General features: G+C 32.0%; 1 protein-coding gene and 1 long non-coding RNA gene across 3 annotated transcripts in view; one reads left to right on the top strand and one right to left on the bottom strand.

Annotated features, from left to right (window-relative positions):
- Nucleotides 1-4276, bottom strand: part of LOC140664087 (uncharacterized) — a 95201-nt gene extending 90925 nt beyond the window's left edge. The window contains exons 1-2 of the long non-coding RNA XR_012046384.1: nt 3529-4276; nt 2984-3027 (exon numbers count right to left, since the gene is read on the bottom strand). This is a non-coding gene — a long non-coding RNA (uncharacterized lncRNA). The remainder of the gene's footprint in view (nt 1-2983; nt 3028-3528) is intronic.
- The window catches only part of Mesr6 (misexpression suppressor of ras 6), a 227755-nt gene that overhangs the window by 168101 nt on the left and 34103 nt on the right, over nt 1-25551 (top strand). The gene's annotated exons all lie outside the window — the stretch shown is intronic.

The raw sequence follows: 25551 nt of genomic DNA, 5'->3' as shown, positions 1-25551 counted from the left end.
GGATCAATTAAGCGCGAGGAATTCAGGCTCTATCAAAGGACGTTCTCACGGCTGATCGACGTCTGTCGACGAGTGTATGCGTGAATCTAATTCATGTATTTGTACTAGAAACCTCACTGGATTGGCGGATGTCTAATGCACGTGTAAACGTGTGTATATGGGCGTTAGTCTTTGCGTTTGACCCTTTTGGTAGACGATCTTCCAGACGGTTTGCTTTCAAGCCGGTCTTGAAATATCGCCAATCGCTCTTCAGGATTCCGGCAGATTGCCTCGTTTATGGTTCATATCTCGCTAGAAGATTTGGTTATTTTCCCCATCCTCATACTCTCTATAACCTTTGCCTATCCTTTCTCTTGGCTCTTATCTTTCTTTATATATTAGCTTTATGTATAGGCGATATATGAAGAATTCTTTGTCATGCTATTTCGTAGCCACATGATTGATTCCTTTGATCAGTGAATTAACTTCCACCATGAAAATTTATTTATTTTTTGGTATAACTAATTTAATATTTTTAAGATCCAGAGTAAATTTTTAAATAGTAATAAAAATGATATAAAAAATAATTACTATCATAACTATGATAGTGAGAAAACAATGTATTATTTATGTTTAAAAAAAGAACTCTTGTTTTAGACATAGAAAAATATTAGATTTATTAATTATAATTATTAATATTAAATTCATAGATTATTATGCGCATATATATTTGTTTATTTTCAAAAAATATTTTCTTTTAATTTGCTATACTTTTAAAAGAGAATATTGGAAGAATATTTTATAAACTGAAAATAAAATATCTGATGATGTATAAAACTCGTAAATTTTATAATCTACGTATCATGATATAAATTTGGTAATATTTATATGTATCTTTTTTATTTGAAAATCAAATAGAATCATACAAATATATTATATTTCAAAGTTTACTTTTTAAAGTTATTAAGAAAATTTTTTTACTGCCGAATGTACTAAAAATATAATAGAATCGAGGGAAAAACCGGCAGATGATCGTCTCGTTTTGATGTACAAGCAAACGCATATACATATATATACAATCAACCTCAATTATTAGTACGAAGAATAATGGGGACAAGCTTTAAGCACTTTCTTTCAAGAGATAGAATATAATCGACCGCTGAGATATCGAGTCAACATTCACAATGAGGGACAGCCTAATTAACGTCATTTCGAAAAGGACTGGCGACTCGTTTGCTTAATAGTAAACTCGGACCAGTCTCAATTATCGAAATGAGATATCGAATTACTAATATAATCCGTTATCTAGCTATTATATCATTATCTGATTATCAATTATCAACGTTCGTTGATTTGATAGAGCGTATATTATGTAGATGCCGAAATAAATTCTCGTAGATGCTAAGCAAATCAAGAGAAATTTTAATTTTCAATATTTTTAAATAACGGAGAATAAATACGCAATAAATATTATGTTAAATATATTATTAACAAAATTTATTATTAATAATAATTATTAATAATAATTATTGATTATAATATATTATAATAATATAATTATTTAATAATAATAATTTTATTAAAATAAGTGTTAAATATTGATGAATGGATGTATAAATGTATATACATATTTAATATAAAATGAATTGATTTGATAAAAAGATTTTGATTTGATTGATAAAAATATTATTTTATTATTCATTAATAAAAATCCTCATGAAAAAGAAAAATTATTGTATTATCCAAAAATAAAAATCTTGAATAATACTTTCATCTGTGGTAATATCCTACCTCTCAACGAAATTTGATATTGCCGTTCACTCCTCAGTGACATATCAGAATATAATTTTGTGTACACAAAAGAGATGAATCTAAAAAAAACTTAGCCTATGTACACCATGACTCTCGAGGGACAATTAGGATGGCCTACCATAAAGTAAGATATCCCACAGTACCTTCTGATTAATGTACTCGCGTAGGATTATATTACTCGACTATTACATAGAAAAGTATATTTGTATTTTACAAATGCTAAATATGTAAAATTTTTTACTTTATATATTACAGTTGTAAAATTATACTTATACTTTTATTTTATTAAAAAGCTATAACATTGAAGGCTAATAAATTTGTTGAAATTTGGAACAAACATTTCAATTTTGCTGATATTAAACTTGCATAAATTACTATTTTTATTATTAATTATTACGGAAAGTCAGCGATTATATCTTAAAAAAAAATTACTAAAATTTGAGTTTGCGTTCATTAAAACAGCTAAATTCTCCTTAATTCAGTATATTTTTGCTATTCTTTATTTTTCTTTTTTTTATATATATAAAATATTTTCATCGCTTACGTTATATCATCTTTAATAATTTATATAAATAATTTATACGAAACCAATTTTTTTATACAAAGTTAAAAATAAAATCATATAAAAAAAATATACATATGTAAATGTATGTTTAATTAAATAATTTGATACTTTTTAAATATATAATGAAATTCTTATAATATATAATATAATATAAAATGAAATTCTTTAATAGATATTTTTGCATGAAATAAAGACACTGATCATGAATTTTTAATATTTGTGTTCGAGTATTCGGGTTGAATAGAATTCTCTCTCTCTCTCTCTCTCTCTTATATATTCTAACACTCTTAATAAATTTATATTAGTAATAAATAATTAGTGTTATAACCTGTATATATTTTGAATGCAAAACGCGGAAAAAATTGCCAGGAATTTTTAATTATATAATGCACACATAAGTGATAATTTCAGACTACAAGCCTTTTTAAACTGCGATTCTAACAAGTACATTATTTCTGTTCTATTGTAAGGAGTCTTACTAAGTGTTATCATAGTTGTATTTTTGTTATAATCGTATAAATTAAATTTTTACTCTATATATACATATATACATATACAATTTTTATACTGCATATACATTTTTTATATAAAATTTGCATTATTTTTTATTTTGAAAATAAAACTCACGATTCGAGACAGCTATGTACAATGGCAGAGTTGTTGATGTTGATCTGAAACAAATATTTAGATTATAGTTGAAGCAATATTCCAAATAATTACTATTTCAAGAAAAAATAATAAATACAGTGGAATTTCTTTAGAAGTAAATTTTTATAAAATATAAATAAAAATCGAATTCTTTGTCTTATATAAAAATATATAATAAATATACATTTATAAAATATTTTCACATATTTAAGATAAATAATTTTTTTTTTGATTATTTTTATATAAGAAGGAGGATTAAATTTTTATTTATATTTTATAAAAATTTACTGTACTTATTTATTTTTCTTGATATATATATATATATATATATATATATATATATATATTTATTTATTTTTTAGATATTTTATTAATTTAAAGTATATATTTTGAAATATAAAATTTAAAATATTGTCTGTATTATATTCTATAATAACGTAATATGGCTTATTACATCACGCGAAGACAATTAAGAAATTAATTTTATAACAAATAATAAATTAAATGAGGTATAAATTGCTTACTCCGCAGTTGCTGCGCCGTCGCCCGATGCCTCCCCGAGCCTCCTCCTCCTCTCTTGTTCGTCCTTTGCTATTTCATGTATGACACAACACTCACTCGCGAAAACAGTTAATTGCGATCGCGCGCACACTAATTAATAAAATACGATTAACTTTATACGGCACTCCCGACCTTAATCACAACGCGCAATTTATACGTATGTATTGTGACGGAAAGGCAATGCGAAAACTGTTAATATTACGAGGTTATAAAACACTCGATGCTTCGAAGTTACGCGGCAATTTCATTATGCAAGCTACGTTCTAAAATTCACTGTCAGTACTGCCAACATATCTTTTTTATTATTCACCGAATATTAAACAAAGATGACGATACCGACATACACCATGGTGTATGTACATGTTATTGCCAGTGAATTTCAAAACACACTTGCGATAAATAAGTAGGGGTTAAACACGATTTACTATGAACGCGTAATTGATCTGTTCTTTACTCACGTACGTTTTGTTGATTGAACAAATCGAAAATAATATAAATCAATTTTATCTGTTACATCTTGTGATACTATATGAATGGAATTAATGACTTATCAAAATCTAATAATAGTGGGAATAACTTAATCGCACAGATTAATAGATTACTAAGCGCACGATTGCGTTTGATATTCTAATTAGTATACCTCTTGCGCGATCGTAATTCGGGAGATAATATAATGATATACAGGAGCGCCTCGCGTTGCTGCCTGTTCCGTTCGACTCTCGCCGAGCGAATGACGACGAAGCGACCGTGCGTAAACAATAGCGCGCGTTAAAAACATACGTTACAAATAGCACCAAACTTCCTACAGCACTTTATCGTAACAAAATATTTAACGTCCTACGAAGTACGAAATACTTAGTGTCTCTTTCTTGAATTTTAAATTTCAATTAATAAATAGTTTATGCCTCACGACGTTTGTTTAAATTTTATTTAAATTACATTCAAATCATCAAAAAATTCAAAGCGCAAAATGAAATTGTATATTTAAGTCAAAGTATATTTATGGAAATAATTATCGTTCCCGCGCAAATATTAATCAAATGCAATAATTTATAATTTTTATCGTTTAGATTTCTACTGTACGAATATATTACTAGAAGAGTATGTAATTGCTTTGATAAATAACTGCTGGTATGCCTACGAATCGTTCATTGCGGGAGATAATTAATGCGCGCCATAATTATATAAATATAAATTATTATTTTATTGCGATATTCACACAGACGATAATTAATTTTCAAATATGTTTGAATTCGAATATATTTTAGCACTTTGAATTTTTCTGCCGATTTAGATGTAGTTTTCTAATCATTTTCTAATTGAGAAAGCAATTACGAATATAAAACACAAATTGTAAAATCGAATGAAGTAACGCTCGACACATTATTTGGTAATTTAGAATAAACGTGAGACAGAATATTTCATGTACGTTTTATTTAGTAGCGCGTTATATGTTTTGTGTAGTGGTAATAAACATTGTGACGTCACGCTGTGGTATTCGACGTTCTGCGCGCTATTGTTGATGTGACATTCACGCGTCGAAAGTCGAACGGGTAAGTAGTAACGCGATCCGTTCCACATACGTATTATCTCTTGAATTACGATCGCGATAAGTACGGAAATAATCATTTTCTATTGCTAACAGATTGTTACAATTAACGGTTAGATACAACACGTGAGAATGATCACTATTAACGACTCGTAAGTCTGTCGATAAAGAATTACGAATTTTTTATTTATCTTGCTTCGATTTTTATAATGATAATTATTTCATTAATGATAGAATACACGTGTCGTAAAATCGAATGATTAAAGTAACGAAGGATCGTGAGATACATTATTTGGTAATTTGCAATAAACATGGAACAGAATATTTCGTGTACATTTTATTTAGTAGCGCGTTATATGTTTTGTGTAGTGGTAATAAACATTGTGACGTCACGCTGTGGTATTCGACGTTCTGCGCGCTATTGTTGATGTGACATTCACGCGTCGAAAGTCGAGCGGGCAGGTGTAGTAACGCGATCCGTTCCACATACGTATTATATTAGCTCTTAAACTACGATCGCGACAAGTACTAAAATGATCATTCTCTTCTGCCAACAGATTGTTATATTTAGCCGATAGATACAATACATGAGAATGATTACTATTAACGACTCGTAGGTCCTCGATAAGGAATTACGAATTATTGATTTATCTCGCTTCGATTTTTATGATGATAATTATTTCATTAATGAATTTCCAATATCTTACATTTCGCGTTCTCAGTTTCTTACCAATTTAAATATAACTTGCCTACATTTTCGAATGGAGAGTACGGAATAATAGCAAAAAGTATATCCTGAAATTCGGGCATATATTATCTGCTAGCAAATAGAAGCCGCGGCGAGTGTGGCGTGTAGATATCGCCACGCAATTTTCGAATGTGAGTGAGAATCGAGCCTCGTATGAATGTTATCAGCATTCGCATTGTTTTCTCCTCAAATATACATAACAAAATGTTCGTCGCGATTAACGGGAGTGCCGTACAAAGTGCCGCGATCGTGGTATTCTGCTGATTAGTTAGTGTGCGAGCATTTACCTCGTATTTCAGCGAGTTGCGTTTGAGTCATGAAGAAGTAATAGAGGACGAGAGAGAAGGAGAAAGAAGGAGACTCGGAGAGACATCGGACGACGGCGAAACAACCGTGAGGTAAGTCATTAATAAATTATTGATTATTTGTTACTTGCGAAATTAGTTTGTTTACTTTCTACTGTAGTATAAAATGGGCATATAAAATATTATATAGATTTTATTTCAAAATACTTAATACTTAAAAAATGTGTATATATTTCAACATTATTTAAAATTAATAAGAATTTAGATTATTTATGTAAGGATTACGATTTTAATTATTAAATTTTTTTTTAAATTTATATCTACAGTAAAATCACAATTTTTATATAAAATTATATAAAAATTTAAAAGTATAATAAAATAAATAAAATAAAATTATAAATAATTTTTTTGTTAAATAAATGTAGTTATGGAAATAAACGATTAAAATGATAAATGAAAATAGGAATTATATCAGGAAAAAAAATAATAAATAAATATTATATATATATATATATATATGTGTGTGTGTGTGTGTGTGTGTGTGTGTGTGTGTGTGTGTGTGTGTGTGTGTGTGTGTAATCGCATTTATGTAAAAAATGGTTAAAACAAAGAAAAACAATTTTCTTTATTTCTTTTACATTTGCAGTTTTTTTTTTGCTGTCTCTCACATATATACCATACGTAATGTGTGAGCATAACTTATTTATATGGAATATATATCTACTTATCATTTTAATATTTTTTAAAATATATTGGTTTTTCCTCTTACTTTAAATAAAAAAAATACACATTATTTATTGAATATTTTTTACAATAACATTTCTCTAAAAATTTTTCCATTTCGTAGTGGCTAAAAATGCAAAGCGGATTTCATTAGAGATTCTGCTTCAACTTTTATTAAATCTCGTAAAAGTGTTGAATACATAGACGTATGTAGACATATACTGTAGACACTGCATTAAAATAGATAACTTTATTTCGCTGACATGAAAATTAATTATACTGTCCTGATATAATTCCTATTTTCGTTTATCATTTTAATCGTTTATTCCCATAACCACATTTATTTAATAAAAAAATAAAAATTTAAAAAGTATATAAAATTATAAAATATTAAAAAAACAATATAAAAGAAACTTCTCGTTTCTAAACACAAGAAAACAAGAAATTCGCTATTCGTCTATATTTGCCCGGACACCTTTAATTGAGCCAATTAAACAGATTATCTATATTAAGCTTCATCTATCGTTTTGCTGTTTACGCTGATTCTACTCGTAATTTTGCGACTGCCAGATAATTTGATCCCCAGATTTAAGTAGAAAGAGGGAAGAAAAGGAAAAACGAATGCAATCGATCTCTCGTTTTTTAATTATTTCCGGATTAAAATAAAATCTCAAATAAAATGTACTTGTTTTGTACAAAAAAATACTTTTTGTATTGTTTTCTTGTGATTTTTATTCAAACAATGAAATACATCATATTTCTGTCAATTTTTTTAGCGGTATTTAATTTGCAATAATTTTTTTAATTAACTATCTACAACCATTGAAAACTTTAAATAACCGAAAAAAAATATGCGAAATGTTTAAAATATTCTATACACTTATCATGTTAACTAATGAACTGTGTTGTTTTTTGCACCGGCATTTTTATGATTAAAATAATCTAATTTCTTAATTCCAAATTAACAATCCTTGGTGGTTTATCTAATTGTAAGTTATATCGGTAAATAAAATGAAGAACAATAAAACTAAGAGCACGATTCACCAATGACGATTGTATAATTTTACGAACATAGCTGATAAACTTCAACTTTTTTGGAGAGCGTGGATAGAAAAAAAGATGTATCGGAAAAGATCTCTTTTTTTTCTTCCATAATCTCTTTTGGAACGGCCACACAGTTTGGAGATAGGCCGATTCTCACAGTCGCAGAAGCGTGTTGATGAGCCTGGGAGACGGTTTTGGTTAATCACGCAATTTTCCTGGCTCCTATCAAGCTTTTACCCTTCGTGCAAGAAGGTAGAAAGGGGTTCCAATGATGGGCACAGAGAGGGCCGGTTAAAGAACGAAGCGATGGCGCAGAATGGCAGTGGGCAATTGCTCGTAACTCGCTAAAATGTCTCCTCTTCCTTCTCCTAGTCTTCATCCTCTTCCATCTGCTTGGCCCGAACCGGAGACCAGCGCGACCAACAAAACCCCGTTAAACTCGCCAGCGAAAGCCCTCGACGGAATCTAGTCGACCCTTCATCGGGAGCGACGATCTTGCTTCCTTCCTTCCTTCCTTCCTTCCTTCCTTGATGAAAGGGTTGGCCGCTCTTTAGTCACAGGATGGACTGACTATCTTGCGAGAAATTAACCCGTTAATATTTGATATAGCCAGTAGCGATTACTGTGTCGCGAGTTTGACGCAGTTCTTCTGAAAAGAAAGGAAACACGCTACGAAAAAGGTTTTGCTTCCAATAGCGGTCTACTTACCTTTTTGATATAGTGTCAATGGCTATATATACACTGTTGACATTTATTTGAACAAATTAGTTATATCACTATAAGCTTCTCCTTTTTTTTATTATTTATAAATATTATAAGAAGAAGGGTTATTTTATATAAAAATTGTAGTGTATAATTTATTGAAGTGTAGTTTTGTATAAAAATATAACAATAAAATATTTTTAACATATAACTTAAAAAATAAAATTAAAATAAATTAAATTAAAAATAACTAAATATTGAATTATAAAATCTTATTAAATGTATAAAATTATATAATATAAAATCTTATTAAATCATCTTATTATAAATCATAAAATAAATTTTTGTTGTCTATTTATGTTTCTGATACGTAATTATTGTGTGCTTTTAATAGTTATAATTTAATAATTAAAGTCTCAATATTGACTAGCTTATATACTCAATGTCTATAATTCAAAGAAATATCAGACTTGTAATTTATTCTACATAATGAAAGAGCATAGATTAATCTATCATCATATTCCGCGATTGCTTTAATCAATTCTACCGTGAGCAAGCAGACATATACGATATATCGGAAAGTCGCGATGCAGAAAAGCATGGCGCAGTACGTACATGAAACGAATAGAGACGAATCAGAAGAAGGAGGAAGTAGAAAAGAGGAGAGCGAGACGGAAAAGAGAAGAGTGGTTTGGTTAGGTAGTTGGGTACTCGGAAACTCGCGGAGACCCCCTAACGAGCTCTTTTCTTCCCTTCCTATTTATTTCTGTTCCTTATTTAACCAGCCCCCACTAGCCACTCTCCGTCCTCCTTCGTTTCTCGTTTCAGCTTCTTCCTTTTAACGAAACACCGAAAGTCCTCTTTCTTCGATGCAGCAGTAGCGGAATCCATCCTCAAGCGAGGACCGAGACTTACTTGAATAAATGGAAGGAGAGAAAAGCATGAAAAAGATATACGTACATATATATACATATATATATATATACTGTAATATACATAACAAAATGTCAGATATTTTTGCAATTGATCTCGCAAAAAAATCATGGATTCGCGAAATTTTAACATAATACTAAAAATAAAAATATAGACTTATTCTATTATTTTTTTCACTAGTAAAATTCATGTTTTTAGTATGTTAATATAAATATAAATTATGAAATATGAACATATAAATATTACTTTTTTATATATACAAAATTTTGCACATTATTTAACTACAATTATATACATACAATTAGAAAAAGAATTGACATTATATATATATATATATATATATATATATATTATGTCAGATTTACATTTATTTGATCGAGTATTATTGTTTCTTTTAAAATTCATCTTGGTTTTATTTTTATAATGGACGAAATTGAATAATATGTAAGTGTGTTGAATCAGATACATATAATCATAATTTACAGTTAATCTCTATTAAACTTATTGCATCGCCACGTGATTCTTAATCTTTCAGAAATCATATATACATATATATATATATATATATATATATATATATATATATATATATATATATATATATCTATTTCTCCTGACATTTACTAGGAAAATGATTGCAGCGACATTGAATAAATATGCTCCTCTTTCTTTTTCTTTCTTTTTAATCCTCATAAGAATCAACGTTGTTATTAATGATTCCACGTACTACTATTTCTCGACGTAAGTGAAATAAAAAATGGCGCTCTCGCGACTTTACTACCCCGATGTCCCCGCGAAGGGTGACATGGGGGAGGGTGGTGCGACGAGGTGAGGCGAGATGGAAGGAGCGATGAGGGTGAGACTGCACGAATAAAAATGCCTCGTTCCTGAAGGGCGGTGGGTGTGGTGGTCGGAATTGGATAGCGTGTTCCAACGACTTGTGATCTGATCAATAAGCCGGCATAGGGGATTATTTCGCGGCATGACTCTTTTTGTATATGCGCGCGCGTTCTCTCGCGAGTGCGTATCCACAGAGGTTTGCATTAATGGTATTACATATATGCAAGAAAATCCTCTGAATCCTATCGAAAAACAAAAGTCATATTGTAAATAATTAACGACTGAAACAGTAGATATTCAGTAAAAACGTGACTGCAATAAGTAATATATATAATAATTATTTAATAAATATTTTTATAAACCTTGTAATTAATCATATTTTAAAATGTATTAATAGTATCTTTTTTTTTTTTTTTTTTTTTTCGTTGAACAGAAGAAATGGATTAATATATTACAGTATAGGATTTAATCTTATTACACACACAAATTCATAGAAAAATAAAAGTAATATTGTAACAATTTAAAATATGAAATCAAGAATAATTATGCGCTTTTAAAATATTCATCGAATAGTCATATAAAATGTAAATATCTCTTTTTCTGATCCTCTCGTTCAATAATAAAACGATTCATCCATTTGGAGGTAAGGAACCTCAATATCACTTCGATGCTTTTGCAAGATCGGAAGAGTATTCCGGCGCGTTTCAATCGCAGTCGGTGCGACTAAAAGAGGACCCTCGTTTTGCATACGCGTGCAATCTCAGCATCTTTTTTTTTTCGGGAAAAGGACTTTGCGCACTGGAGAAATGAGACAACGGAGTCGTGCGCGCGCGCGCGCTTACGAAATCCCTCAGAACGTGAGGCACTTCAAATCCCTTGGTCTGGGTTTGTTTGGACGCGCTTGCGGCGAATCTCGCATCCTCCCTCGCGCCCTTTACCATCCCTCTTGCCAACCACCTCCCTTTTAGCCCACCTCATTGGTTAGACAAGGTGTGACGAGCATCCGGATGGCTCGCACGGAGGGACGGAAACGACGAGCATTATGGGAATTGGATTTAAAAGCACTACACTTCGGCGATGCCGCGAAACGAAAACATTTATCATCCGCGAACGCGCCAGATTGTTTGTGTCTCCAGCTTCCGCGCGAATTGCTTCAACCGTCACCCGCCTGCGAAAATAAACCGAGATCTGGTGAATATTACGGCGATGGGAATTTTCTTATCGTCCCGAAGCGCGTTAGCGTTCGGCCATCAGAATTCCCGTCATTGATCCTATCATGATTATGAACGCTACCAAGCATATTTTTCTGTGAAGATATTTTTTTACGCTCGAAATTTTACAGAGAACGAATATTTTTCCTTGCAAATATTTTATTTTTGCATAAAACAATATACGCGTATCTATATTTACAATATTTCAGAAAAGTAAAAAAATTATAAATTTCTTGAGAAATATTTTTGATCTCTTAAAGTAAATGTATAAGAAAGTTTAGCACGTAATTATCCATCGCTTAAACTATTTCGAAGTATTTCTCAACAAATTTAATCTAAACGTGCTCATTAGAATGCATAACGATATCTATATCACAGACGAACATTTAACAAAACAGTACGATAAATGCAGGAAGACACAGCAACCGCAGGGAAGAAGCAAAGATAACTAGTTTCTTAAGTGGAGCAAAGCGCAGAAGCTGGAGAAAGTAGCGCGCTGATAATTTAGCAAAAGAAAATATCACATTGTATCTCTTGCGCGAGGTCATCATTATATCCAAGCTGGCATTATCTATCAAGATGAAGGTGGTGAGAGCAACCGACTGATATAGAAAAGAGAAAGGGAAGGAAAAAGAAAAGAAATAAAAAAGCGTTCTTTGTGCTATGAACAATAATTGTGAAAGAACTCGATGCCTGTGACTCGTTTCACGTTTCCTTGATCATTCTTCGCGACTCCGCGCTCTTGTAGATCCTGATTTTACTCTTGGATTTTACTCTGATTTTACTCTCGTGTCGCGAACGGATATATTTCATAGAACAATAGCATTAGAAAAAAATAGTATATTTAAAAAATAGTACTTACCTAAGATCTAAATAATGGAATATAACCATTAGCATTCTAGAGGTTTATAAAATGTTATCTGTTTTTATTAATTAATTCATATTTTACGCATAACTTTAAATTTGTTCTTTTTAATATTTTTGTAATTGTACAGATCACAAACATGCACTGTCAAAAATATATATAGTAGTAGATTTATATTTTAAATAACATCAAATTATGCCAATAATAAAAAGAAAAAAAAAATATATATATATATATATAAATTACTTATATATTATGATACGATATTTTCATCTTTATTTAATGATTCTTATAAGAAGATCGAATAAAATTGATCTCGTCGCAGATGTTTCGCATATCACAAACGTGCACTAATACATATGGTGGCTTGTACATTGTGCGTAGAATATTAATGCGAAACCGCAAAGGGATTACGGAGACGAACGAGAGAGGATGGCATCGAAATAAATGTTACGGCAGGAGGTGGAGCGTTCTTATACCATCGTTATATTAAAATATAGCAATAAGTAAGGTTTACTTGGTCTCCTCTGACTGCCTTCCATCGACGTCAGTTCGTAACCCATAATGCCACCCTTACCCTCGTAAATTTCCAATGAGCGAAAAATGAACGTGATGTTGCCTGCATATATCACGAAAAAATATATATCCTGAAAACACGCCAAGTAATTCCAAAAGATGTCAAATTATCATCTTAATAACAGTAATTTATCAACACGATAATATAAATATAAATTTGATTTTTCATGTACATATATGTATAAATACTATTATGTAATTTTTACAATGACTAAATAATGCAAAAATAGTTATTAAATAAGAATTGTTAAATATATACATATATTATATACTTTATTAAGACTGAATTAAATGTGTTGATACATATAAAGGTGAAAGAAGAAGATGAGAAAATCGGGACGGTTGAATACTACGAGGAAACCTGTTATCTGAGGTCAGGGACTAATTACTTGATTACGTAATTGCCTTCCCACTCTGGCAGCAACCCTCCCGCGGTCCGTCGTGGTCGACAAACCCTCACTGATTCATCCCTAACCACGTGATCCTCGTCCTAACAATCCTCCCGAAAATAAAATTTGTCTTTTCCTTAATATCAAATTAATTTTCCGAAGAATTATATCTTTGCAATTCTAATTTTATCCTATTTATCTTATGAACGTCTTATGAACGTTACAAAAAATGGAAATGTATTACATAGTATCAACAGAATTTTCCTAATCCTTTATAAAATTACTTTATAAACTCATACTTTATAAATTCACTTTTAAATTCATTATTCGATAGCAAACTATAAAAATGTATATTATTTTATACATTTTTGCTTAATAATTAAAGGACAAATATCATAACTTTTTAACAAAAACTTTTCATTAATTTCTTTTTTATAATACAGATGCTATCTACAATAATATATATATATATATATATATATATATATATATATATATATATATATATATATATATTAATATAATATATTAATATATATATATATTAATATATTATATTAATAATATATATATAATATATATATAAATATATATAATTAATATATATATATATATATATATATACATATGTGATATATGATACATACATAAATTAAAATATATGCAGCTAATTTAACCAAATTAATATTGAACATCTCGTTATAAATTTGTATAAATAGTATAATCAATATAAATAAATTTTATCAAGGTGTATTAATTAATCGAGACATTTCATATCGAGATAATTTAAAAAAGTAATTCTGACATGTATGATATAAAAGAGCGATATTTTAATTTTATTTTTGTTATTTATTAATGGATGACATTAATTAAGATAAAATAATTATAAAAAATCGGAGAAATAGAAAACACAGAAAGAGAGAGAGAATTTTGTCGCACACTTTAATTTGATTTCTATGCAATAAATGTTATAAAAATTTATGATGGTATATTATAATCACTTTTGATTATATCATTAATTGTTCAAGAATTACTGAATTATAGTACATACGTAAATATATTGTTTATTTTAATAAGAATTTATTGAGAAATAATATAAAGGATTCACAATTCCGACAGATCGGTAAAAAATAATCTTGAAATTTTGGAAAAATGCGCATTTGATTAATCTCCAACGTCTCGTTTCTGAGCGTACAGCCGCTGACAATCACATAAGCGACCGTATTTATGCATAACCAACTTTCTATGAGGTTTGTCGTAAGAGCTAACGGGGGTGTACGGGGGTAGGCGAGGAGTGGCACGAGGATACCATGGTGGTGTGTTGCTCTATCTGACGACGCTCATGGAGCTCGTTAGCGTTGCCCGTAGCAACACCCTTACTTCGTCGACCCGTACTCTCGACCACCAAGCTACCCCTCGCCTTACAAGAGGCGAAATGGGGTGGGGATGCCGTGAAAGAAGAAAAAAATATCATGGACGCATGCGTCGTTCGTTCTCCGTTCGCCATCGCGTCATGTGTGCGCGATTCGCGGCGAGGGTGTGGACACACGGGGGGAAGGCAAGGCACAAAGAAAAATTTGGGGGTGTCTGGGGCTGGGAGGAGAAAGAGAAAAAGAGCGAAAAAACTATGCGGGGGTTGAAAGAGGTCTGTATGGCTGTTTAACGAGACGCTTTGAACCATACTCTGCTCTCGCTTACCAAGATTTAAGAATATATGTCGCGAATTGCGTACATTTTGATGAATTAATTACAAATTCTATGTTCTAGCTCACTAAAATCTTTTCAAATTAAACTATAAACACAATGTCTGTGATCCACAAATGTTTAGATGACTTTTAAATGTCTTTCTAAAAATTGAAAGAGAAAATGTTTCAATTCATATCATAATAAATTGGTTGTTGATTTTTTACTGAAATAGTTGAATTATAGTTAAAAAACTACATTTATAATTTAATTTATATACTTTATACAATAATTTTTATTAGATTTCTAGATGAGAAACTTCTTTTTCTATTTGACAGTAACTTGATAAAAATTAGAATATATTAAATTAGAATATATTAAAAATTAAAAAAAAATATGCAAAAGATATTGATAATTTTTCTATTTGCAATTAATTAAATGCATAATTTGTGTAACAAGCCATATTTAATAACTATAAACATATAAAAAAAAACGACTTGATATCAAGGGAAATTTATGTGTTACACATTGTTACTAAATTAATGATGTTATTTGATGACAGTTCAAGTTGAAATTTTACGTTTATTTTTGAAACTTGTAATTATTTTAATCTTTCATATATTATAAGAATCGTTTTGCTTTTTTTAACGAAATTTGTCTTTTATATATTATTGTAAATTTTAATTTAGTCTTAATTTAGCATAATTAAAAATAATAAAATTTACGTGTTTATTCCAAATTTGCATACAATATTTTATCTCAGATTAATAATCATATTTAAATAATAAATGTAAGATCTAAATAGATACTTTAACATATATTTTTTACTGCATATAATCTCAAATTTTTTAAATCTTTACTCTATGTATATTATATTACAAATATTGACGCATATCATTATTACGACGAAGCATATGTCTTCCAACAATGGTGCACTAAAACTAAAGCGAAATTAAACTTCAAACGGCGAGAGTAAGCGCGTATCGTGAGTAGAAAAACCTTGTGCTTAAATTAAATTTTAACGGCATTGTATCATCGGTCGAGTCTCGTCGAAGTTAAACAAGACTATCTCAACACGACATACACGATACACCATCATACGCCAATTTTATACGACGGTGCGACAGCGACGCGATTCTTGTGGCGGGAGAGAGGTCGAGGGGGCCGGACATTGGAATTAATAACAAAGTAATTCTTTATTGTGCTCAAAGATAGACCGGTGATATTAATAATGGCGTTCGTTGCTCCTATACCGTGGGGATTTCATTAAAAAGCGTGCGGATCTTGAAGAGTGAAAGAGAGAAGGAATGGTGAGGTTTTGCGGGGGAAGGCAGCGAAGCAGGCTCAGTGAGGAAAAGAGAAAGTGACAGGAGAAAGATGGGGAGAAGAGAGGGGGAAGGGTGAGAGAGAGAGAGAGAGAGAGAGAAATAGAGAAAGAGAGAGACCGCGGAGGAGAATGAGAGAAGTGCTGCGTAAGCTTGGGCCAGATCCGCTTAGTGGATGTAATTAAAATCGGAAAAATGTGTTTAATGAATATTCATTTGTGCCTCGATCTGCGATATTAAACGGGCTTGGCTCGCTTCGCATATTGCCATACCGCCCCTCCGCTAGCGGCACGCGGCCGATTAAAGGGAGGTGGCGAGGAGGACGAGAAAGAGAGAAGTGGCACGAAGAGAGACAATAGATGTAGCGCGATGTATAGCGATCGCGACGATCGGGAAACAGGCAAACCGGTGTTGCGTGCCTCGCTTTAATTTTATTTCGCCTCTTTTTTTACGACAATATTTCTTCGCGCCGGTTTAGAATCTATCGGGTGGCCAGGTAAATATGGCGTGCGGCCGGATGCGTCGCGACGCGATAAAAATTCACGGGACTTGAAAAATGACCGGCACCAGCCGCCACATCGGAAGATCGAAACCGCAACGCGGCAACCCCGATACATTTATCGGCGAAATTGTAGCGAAGTTATTGGCGCGTTTATGGAAAGGTCCGTGAGGTTCGCCTTTGTCGGTTTCGAGATAACCTCCGGAAGATAAGGTAATGAAAGGTGCGGCTACACTTTTGTACATGTAATTTTTCGCCGTTATACATATATCGAGAGAAGATTGGAAGCGTTCAGCATACATATAATAAAACCTAAGTAATGTGTTTGTAACAAACGCGTGGAAATAAAATTGAAGAGAATAAGAAACGAATATAATTTATATTTTTTAATTTATTCTAATTTATACTTTTTATATTTTTCGTAGCTGTAAAAAAATTTATACATATCAAGAAATTGGAGAATATATATTATAAATATATATATATATATATATATATATATATATATATAACATTTATATTATAAATTATAAAGGCAGTAACAAAATTGATCAAAATCTTAGAAAAAAAATATATGTATAAAACTTTTTTTTATTTTTTTAGTATGGAAATTTTTTATTTGACTGTCTGTAAAATATTTAAAAAAATGCGAATTATTATTACATACTGTGGCTTATGCCTGATTAAAGAATTCAAAACCTGCTCCGGAGAACGATCTTTGTTCCGATCTTCGCTTCTGCATTCATCCAAACTCTCCGGAATGGTATTCCATCCGTATTCTCGATTTTTCTCGCGACAACGAGGTCATGCGAAAGCACCTCACGTAGAAAATCCACCGCTCGCTCACCTTCACGTGCCTCCACCATCCAACCGTCCTGTCTCCCTCGCGCCACTGTCCCCCCTTCATTCGCCTTTCTACCCTTTTTCCTCGCGACGTTTCATTTCCAGCGGGAGCGCGCGATTTCGGGCGCATAAATCGCCACGAGCCAGGAACAGAAAACACCCGCCTTCTTCCATCTCTTGTTCCTCTTTCTCCACCGGCTCTTCGTCTTCTTCGAGAGTCGCGTCTGCATCCCCCCGTGTCCCGCTTTTCTTGCCTAGAGGGTACTAGAACCGGAGGTGGGCGAAAGTTTCGAACGAATTTGCATGTCGCTCTCCTAACGATTTCCTCCTTCGAGAAGAGAACTCGGGCTTCATCTCGTTTATCGATAAAAGAAATGACGTTGAATAACGCCTCCTCTTCGTTACCGTGCGAGATACTTTCAATAATGCCACGGCAGATTGCAAGATTTGCAACGCGACAGGTTATTACTTACAGGCTTATGCTCGCCGAATTCTGAATGATTTAAATTCTACGGTTTATATAAATTTGTTCTTTCTCTAATGCTGGTAAATTCTGTAATTTCTGTAAAGATAAAATTTTAAATTATAAGGAGTCTCGGATTATTTTATTGAGACTTGATTATTTCGTATGATCTATTTTGTAGATTCTATTTCTTAAATAAATAATTTAACAAATATGAAACGCTACGATGTTTGTAAACTATGTCACAAATTTTTTTTTAATATATTTATATATTAAATATAATTTCATCTATTTTTTCTGTCAGCTGATATTTGAGATTAAATAGTAAAAAAATTGTTCTTTTTATTCTATATATTTTATTGTTATTTCAAAATTATTACTGTATCTTACATTGCTAAGATTATCAATTTTTGCAATGCATATTTTATATTTGCATAATTCTTTCAATTCCCGCATTGATTGATCATTATCTCGTCTATTATTGAGCGGTTTCTCGAAAACAGCGTCGTGCTTTCCAGCAAAGAATCTCACCCGCGGCAAAAAATTCCCTGTATCCTGTATCTCGTTGACATGGGACACCGGGACCTCCGCGTGGGTACCATTTTGCCCTTCTTTTTTCCCTTTCCGTTGTCCCACCCGCGCTGACGCGTTCTCTCCACCCCATAGATCCCCTCTAGGTGCGTTTATCTTCCATACCCTATTGATCCGTAAGTGATGGTGCTCCGGAAGGTGGAGGGTGCCAGTGACGGAGGCGGGTGGATCGGTCCCAGGGGCGGGGAAGGGCGGAAGGTGGTTTTCACAAGGGGGGAAACAGGGAGATCGAACTCTTGCGCGCGGATCGCACGATTAAGTCGTCGAGAAGCACGAGAACGAGAGAGAAGAAGAAAAAAAGGGAGATGAGGATGCCCTAAAAACCGAGCTCGCGCGCGGAATGAAATAATAATATTAAGATGGATAGAGAAAGAACGCGGGGCTCTAAGTTCTTCGGTACACGGCGACAGAGGGGAAAGACGAGGCTGCGGGACGAGCGGGGGAGGAAGATAGGGAGGTAATACGGACCGGCGGCGGCTGACAGTGACGCAAGAAGCTTTTTCATCATTTCCAAACCGTCCTAACTTCGCCCTCGGAACAGCCCAGAGCGAATCCATACACGGCCGTCACCCTCGTCTCACTCCTCCGTCTCGAGATATTCTCGTAGGGGATTTCCTTCTTCTTTCCGTATCCAGGTAGATTCGCCGTACGCACAAGTCTGTATCCTGGTCGTATTTGCTCGTATATCCAACGTGAAAATAACTTTTACGAAGAAGTAAAACGCGCACGAGGATTTCTACATTTATATAAATTCACAAAATATAGATAATTTCGTATGTCAAATATAGCTGAATAGGAAATTTGAATTATATAATACACTGTATGTTATATCTTTTTCAAAACATCTGTTTAAAAATATATTTGATTAGTTTTATATTTTTCAAATTGTTAATCTTAAAACTTTTTCAGTTTTATGTATAATAATATACATGATACTATTATATCTATTTTAATACGTTCAAGAAAAGATTAATTGATGAATGAATATATATATTCAAATTTGTTGTAATATATATATTACAACGTAGTTTGAATGTAGTATAAAAATTACATATTACAGTAATAGATATTTTTTTATAATTATTTTAGAAATATATTTTTTTTATCACGTACTAACAATAAGTAGAAATAATGTCACGTGCCAAATAGAAACAATCGCTTTTTATCATACATTCATTTTGGGAAAAAATCTAGCTATTTTTTTGCTACTTCTCTTTTTATTAATAAGGATAAATATCACATAACGTTCATTACTTTATATGTATATCTGCGATTGCACAGCCATTAGTATAATGACATCCATATATAACATCACCAACTGTGATAAATCAAATATTAAACATAATATGACTAAAGATATTGAATTCAAAATATGTGTACTTTTTTAATGCACATGATAATTCATTTAAAAGAGTTATTTAATATCAATAGAACAAAAAATATATCATTAATATGCACACACCATTGAAATAAAGCGATTAGTAATCAAAAATAAAAAATTCTAAAGATATTTTTGTACGTTACTATATTTATAACTTTTACAGTTATTTGTGAAATTATTATAATTAATATTATTTGGTAAACCGTATAAAATTTTATGGTTTTTTATCAAGTAATAATATCACACATAACACATATAAATAATTATCTTGATATTTTCAGCACTTTAACACTTGGTAACTCTTTTCCCATACTACAAAAAATATCGTAATAGTTATCGTAAAATTTGCGAACTAATGTCACAAGAGCAGAGCGAAGGAACGAGCGGAAACGCGGTTCGAATACGTGTTTCGAACTGAAAGTACAGCAGGTTCGAAAGCGTGAGGCCCCCACTGGCCCGCTTCTTCCCCTTCGCTTCTGCCTCCTTCCCGGGGTCTAGATTCATGCCCAGTTTTTATCGCGGCGCTTTGTTCTAATCCTACAGCGCGACCCCTCGCGCATACATCACATCACAATGTGTCGTTTTTTCTTGTTCCGGGGCTGGTTCGCGTAATGGGCCCCTTGTCCGACCACCGGGACGCGTCTCCTTCAGGACCGTGATTACAAGGTAGATGATAATGTGTCCGGAAATTTCTTATTTACTTATACGATGCGCGATGTTTATTATTGCATGCAGCGCGTGTAGCATATTGTTAAAATAACATTATTTTTATAAAATTTAAAATATTTTTGAAGTATGAAAAAATTACCGCCGAAATAGTTATAGTATATACCAATAATAATAATATTGAAATTAATATTTTTTATTATACACAATATATATATTAGTAACAATGTTAAACTTAGTTTAGATTTTAAACGTATTAAACATATAAAATAAAATTTTCATATTGAAGTTTTTTATATTAATTTTATTTATTTAACACAAATACATACATAATTACAAATATAATTAAACATAGATAAAGTATAAATACAAAAAAAGAATTGAGAGCAACGTACATATATCTATACGGAGGCCCTGATATCGTTCTGTTACGGTTCTGGTTCGCTTCTTATTTCATTTGCATACTTACTCGCGGTCGTGCCCGAGAATTCAAACGGTATACTTTTACGAAAGGACGGCGGAAGATGAGATCCTTTGAACGACAATGTCCGGATCCCTCCGGTCGCTCTTCTTATTTCTTTTTTTTTTTTTTATGACACGTATGCACACACGCGCGGGAATTCTTCCTTGATATACGGGCTCGGTAATTCGTGCGAAGTCACGTCGCTGCCGAGCCAACACTCGCTAGTAGACATAAAAGCTTTCGATCTCTCGTGGTTCACACACTGGATCCAACAATAATGCACGACATTAATTTTCCTTAATAAGAACCGAAGATGAGTAATTGCTCGTCGTGTATTTGCAAACCTTCCTTCACTTTGAAGGGGAAGGACAGAATATTTAGCATATTAAAACAGCCACCCGCCAAGCATCGAATACCGTGAAACTGCTCACCTGGAGCAAAATTTTAAAACATGAGGGAGAAATTTGTGTAGTTGTACGATTTGCTCCGAAGGATAATAACATATTACATTCTTATTTCAAAGATATTTAATGAGATACACTTGTATAAAAAAAAAAGATGTAGAGTACAAATGAAAAAAAAAATTTAATTTTTATTGTCGTTTTATTTTCGAAGTAACAAAAAGAATATACATAGCTGAATTTGAGTATTTAACAAGACGTAAAAGTTTAACAGAAAAAGAAAGAGTGAGTATAAAGAATGAATATAAATATCCAGGACGATGTTGAAGACAAAACCGTATCGCGAAAGAAAAGAGGCGAAAGAGCGAGGAAGTCTCCACCCCTTCCGTCAGGCCATTGCGAAGCACAAGGATAATTGCATTAATTTATTCCCGATCCGCCACAGAAATTCTAGATCCTCCGGGCTAATTACGTTATTAAAGGACTCTGCTACCCCGTACCACTACCCCGTGGGATTACGGTTCCCGATAAAATTCCTGGAGGAGCAAAACGCCCGATCTCCCGCCGCGCACCGTCGCTCCTTGACACTATTAAATCGCGATTTGCACGAATCACGGCCGGTAGGTAGAGGTTTATGCCGATATGGCGAGTAATATTCAAGAGTTTTTTAAAACTGTTATTACGGCCTGTCTGATTCTTGAATCATAATCGACCGCGCGCAGAGCGACAAAGGGGTGGTTCATTAAGCCGCTCTCGTTCCTCTAGAAACCGCTGATTGTACGCAATTAGGAGGCGAACCGCTGATCGAAGAGTCTACGCGGTCGTGCTAATCGTTAATTTGGAGATGAAGACTTCTACTCTTTGATAGAGCAATTAAAACTTTTGTTTATTTTCGTTTCGTGATATCGAAAAATATTCGATATTTCTCTGAGTTTGTAATTCTAAATATGAAAAAATCATGCAGATGATTATACAAATACATAAACTTTAATATTATTTCCGTCTTAATTTTAATGATTAAATCTCTCAAAATAATTTATGTGAAATTGGTTTTTTTTTAAATAGATTTCAAAGGATGTCATTGTTCCAATTTTAATTTAATTTACATTAGGTCCTTTTATATATAATTTATAAATAAAGAGAAAAGTTATTAAGAATTTGAATTTTTTGTCAATAATTTGTTTTGAATAATTATTTCAGAAAAAAAACGCTCTTTTTTTCTTCTGAGAAAGAAGAATAAAGAAAAGCGTTAACTCGGATATAAAAACTATGAAAGACAGAAAAATATGCGGTACATTATTAATAAGAAATTATATATTTGTTGTATGCTGTAAAATAACACAGAGCAAAATGCAAGAAAACTCATTTATAACTTGAACAATATTAAGAAGATGTAGATGAGTAATAAATATCTCTATTAATGAAAGTGAATTAATCAGACAGCGTGAGACCTTCCGCTTCCTGTTCCTGTTCGACGTCGCAAGTTTTTTCTTCTTTTAAGACAGCTGATGCTGATACAGTAGCACAGGGTTTAATTTGCATAAGGCCCCGTATAGAGTGAGGTTAACTTGATCATTTTACCTTCCCGAGAGCAACATCGTTCCCCTTATAGTAATTCGCAAGCTTTATAATTAAAAGGGGCTGTTTTCATGTAAATCTGTAAAGGTAGCTAAAATATGTCTCGCGGATGTTTCATCTAACGTATATCATCTTATGTATTTTTGCCTTGTAATTTTCACGAATATTTAGATGCGATCAGCAATTGCATTTGCAACGATGACAAAGTACAATTTACGAATTAGAACGATTAAAAGATTTTTTACGTAATTTTTTTTACTCTATTAACAATCTTTATTTTTCCTTCTCTTTCCAATAACATTCTTCTGTTTAACAATATCAGCAAGTTCTATACACAATGATTGTTATAATCATAACTAATTGCAAACAAATGTTAAAAGTGCTTTTCATGATTATTAGCGATCTATTAATATTGTGCAGAAAATAACGATTATTTTTAACCGGTTAGAAAAAATTACAAAGTTAAATGAAAATAAAAAATGGGTATGAAGAAAAATATATGATGACAAGAAAAACGTACGAAAAGAGAGGCGTAACCTGGTAAGTAAAACGGCGGATAGAATAGGATACATCAGAACAAAACGAACTACCGGAATTTCTAATGAAGTGTGTGAACTTCAACCCGGTTTCGACGCATAACCTAATTAAGTCCGGAACGCGTATGCAAATTTTCGCGCAGCGTGACGCGCCGCACGCTGAAACCGACCCCCATCGTCTTATTCCCTTTCTCTTCTTTCTACTGTCGCGCTGCCCTAACGTGTTACAATACCGTCAACTTTTGCTCTGCACGCATTTGCAATTGTACGCGAATTCGACCGTTAATTAATTAGAAGTCTCTGCGGAGAAGGGTTGGGCTGGTGGAATACCGTTACAAGACCCGAACGTCCGCACAAACGAGTCAATAATTCACGAAGGAATTAAGCTTCCATATAGCTCAACCCCCTTTAGAGATTTTGCATACGATCTTTCGATGGATGTTATTTAAATTGGGTTAAATGTTTACATCGAATAGATATTTTTATGTATTTGTCTAAAAAGTTAACTAGATTATCATTTATAAAGAAAAAAATATTTTATAGAGAATCACTAATGCATCATTGACATTATGAGTCGTGAATGATGATGCAATTTTTTCAATTTTTATCTTCTTTTTATTGTATTGTATTTAGAATACAAAATATGATTCAATAATTTTACAAACGAATCACGCTTTTTTTTACATTGCAAAAAAATCAGGAACCATGCAAAATATGTTTAATTAGTTTTCTTAATTATTCACAGTAATATAAAAAGATCTTTTTTTTTTAATTAAAATATAGTTTACCAAAAAATATATTTCTTTCTTTCTCTTTTTATCGAAATGAATGCATTTTCGAACAAATTCCGTGCAAGACAAATGGTAATAAAAAAGATTGACCTGTGCTTGACACAATGTCAATGGTCTTTTCAACTTCTGCTGCGGTGCATTGGTGGCAACAGTGCAACCTGCCTGTCCCACAGTGTAGTTGAATGCATCCAGTATCGACAATACATCCGAACCGTTCGATGGGGATGAATATCTATTGATTGGTGGTATGGGGCGGCCCCTTAGGATCGCTTCTCGATGTAGACGTGTACCTGCTGCGGCCCCAAGCACATCCCATTCTACCTGCGAGTATGCGCCAAATTATCGTGTTCCGAATGGCACGTGTCACATGACAGGTATCCGCATGACACCAGCGCGATGAAAGCTTTCAGCATCAGTATCAGGATACTGTTAATTGCAGATTAATAGTCTATTTAACTTTAGATTTTGATTTAAAAACAATTTAAAACGATATTCTTATTATTATTTTTTATACTTATATATTTTATTGTTTTCAAAATTATTCTGATTAATTTATGAAATACATTATGTATGTTGTTTATATATTTTTATAATTTATTAAATTAATAGTAAATATTTGTTACGAAATATTTTTATTAGGGTATGATTTTTTTGTATATAATATGTATAATTTTTCTTTATTCTTTTCTATATTCTATATTATTACATGACATACTATGTTGCGAAATTAAAATAATGTTTAACATTCAAATATTTTTTATTTAATTGATTCATTCAATACTGTCTCAGTATATAATAATCAAACGAAATATGCACATATTTTCATTAATTTAATATAATTAAATAAGTAATAATTAAATTATCTTAATTGTAGTTGTGCC

This window comes from Anoplolepis gracilipes, chromosome 3 (genome assembly GCF_047496725.1).
Source record: "Anoplolepis gracilipes chromosome 3, ASM4749672v1, whole genome shotgun sequence".
In the NCBI taxonomy this organism is placed as follows: domain Eukaryota; kingdom Metazoa; phylum Arthropoda; class Insecta; order Hymenoptera; family Formicidae; genus Anoplolepis; species Anoplolepis gracilipes.
The sequence above is the reverse complement of the archived record's forward strand: the minus strand, read 5'-3'. Positions and strand labels throughout refer to the sequence as shown.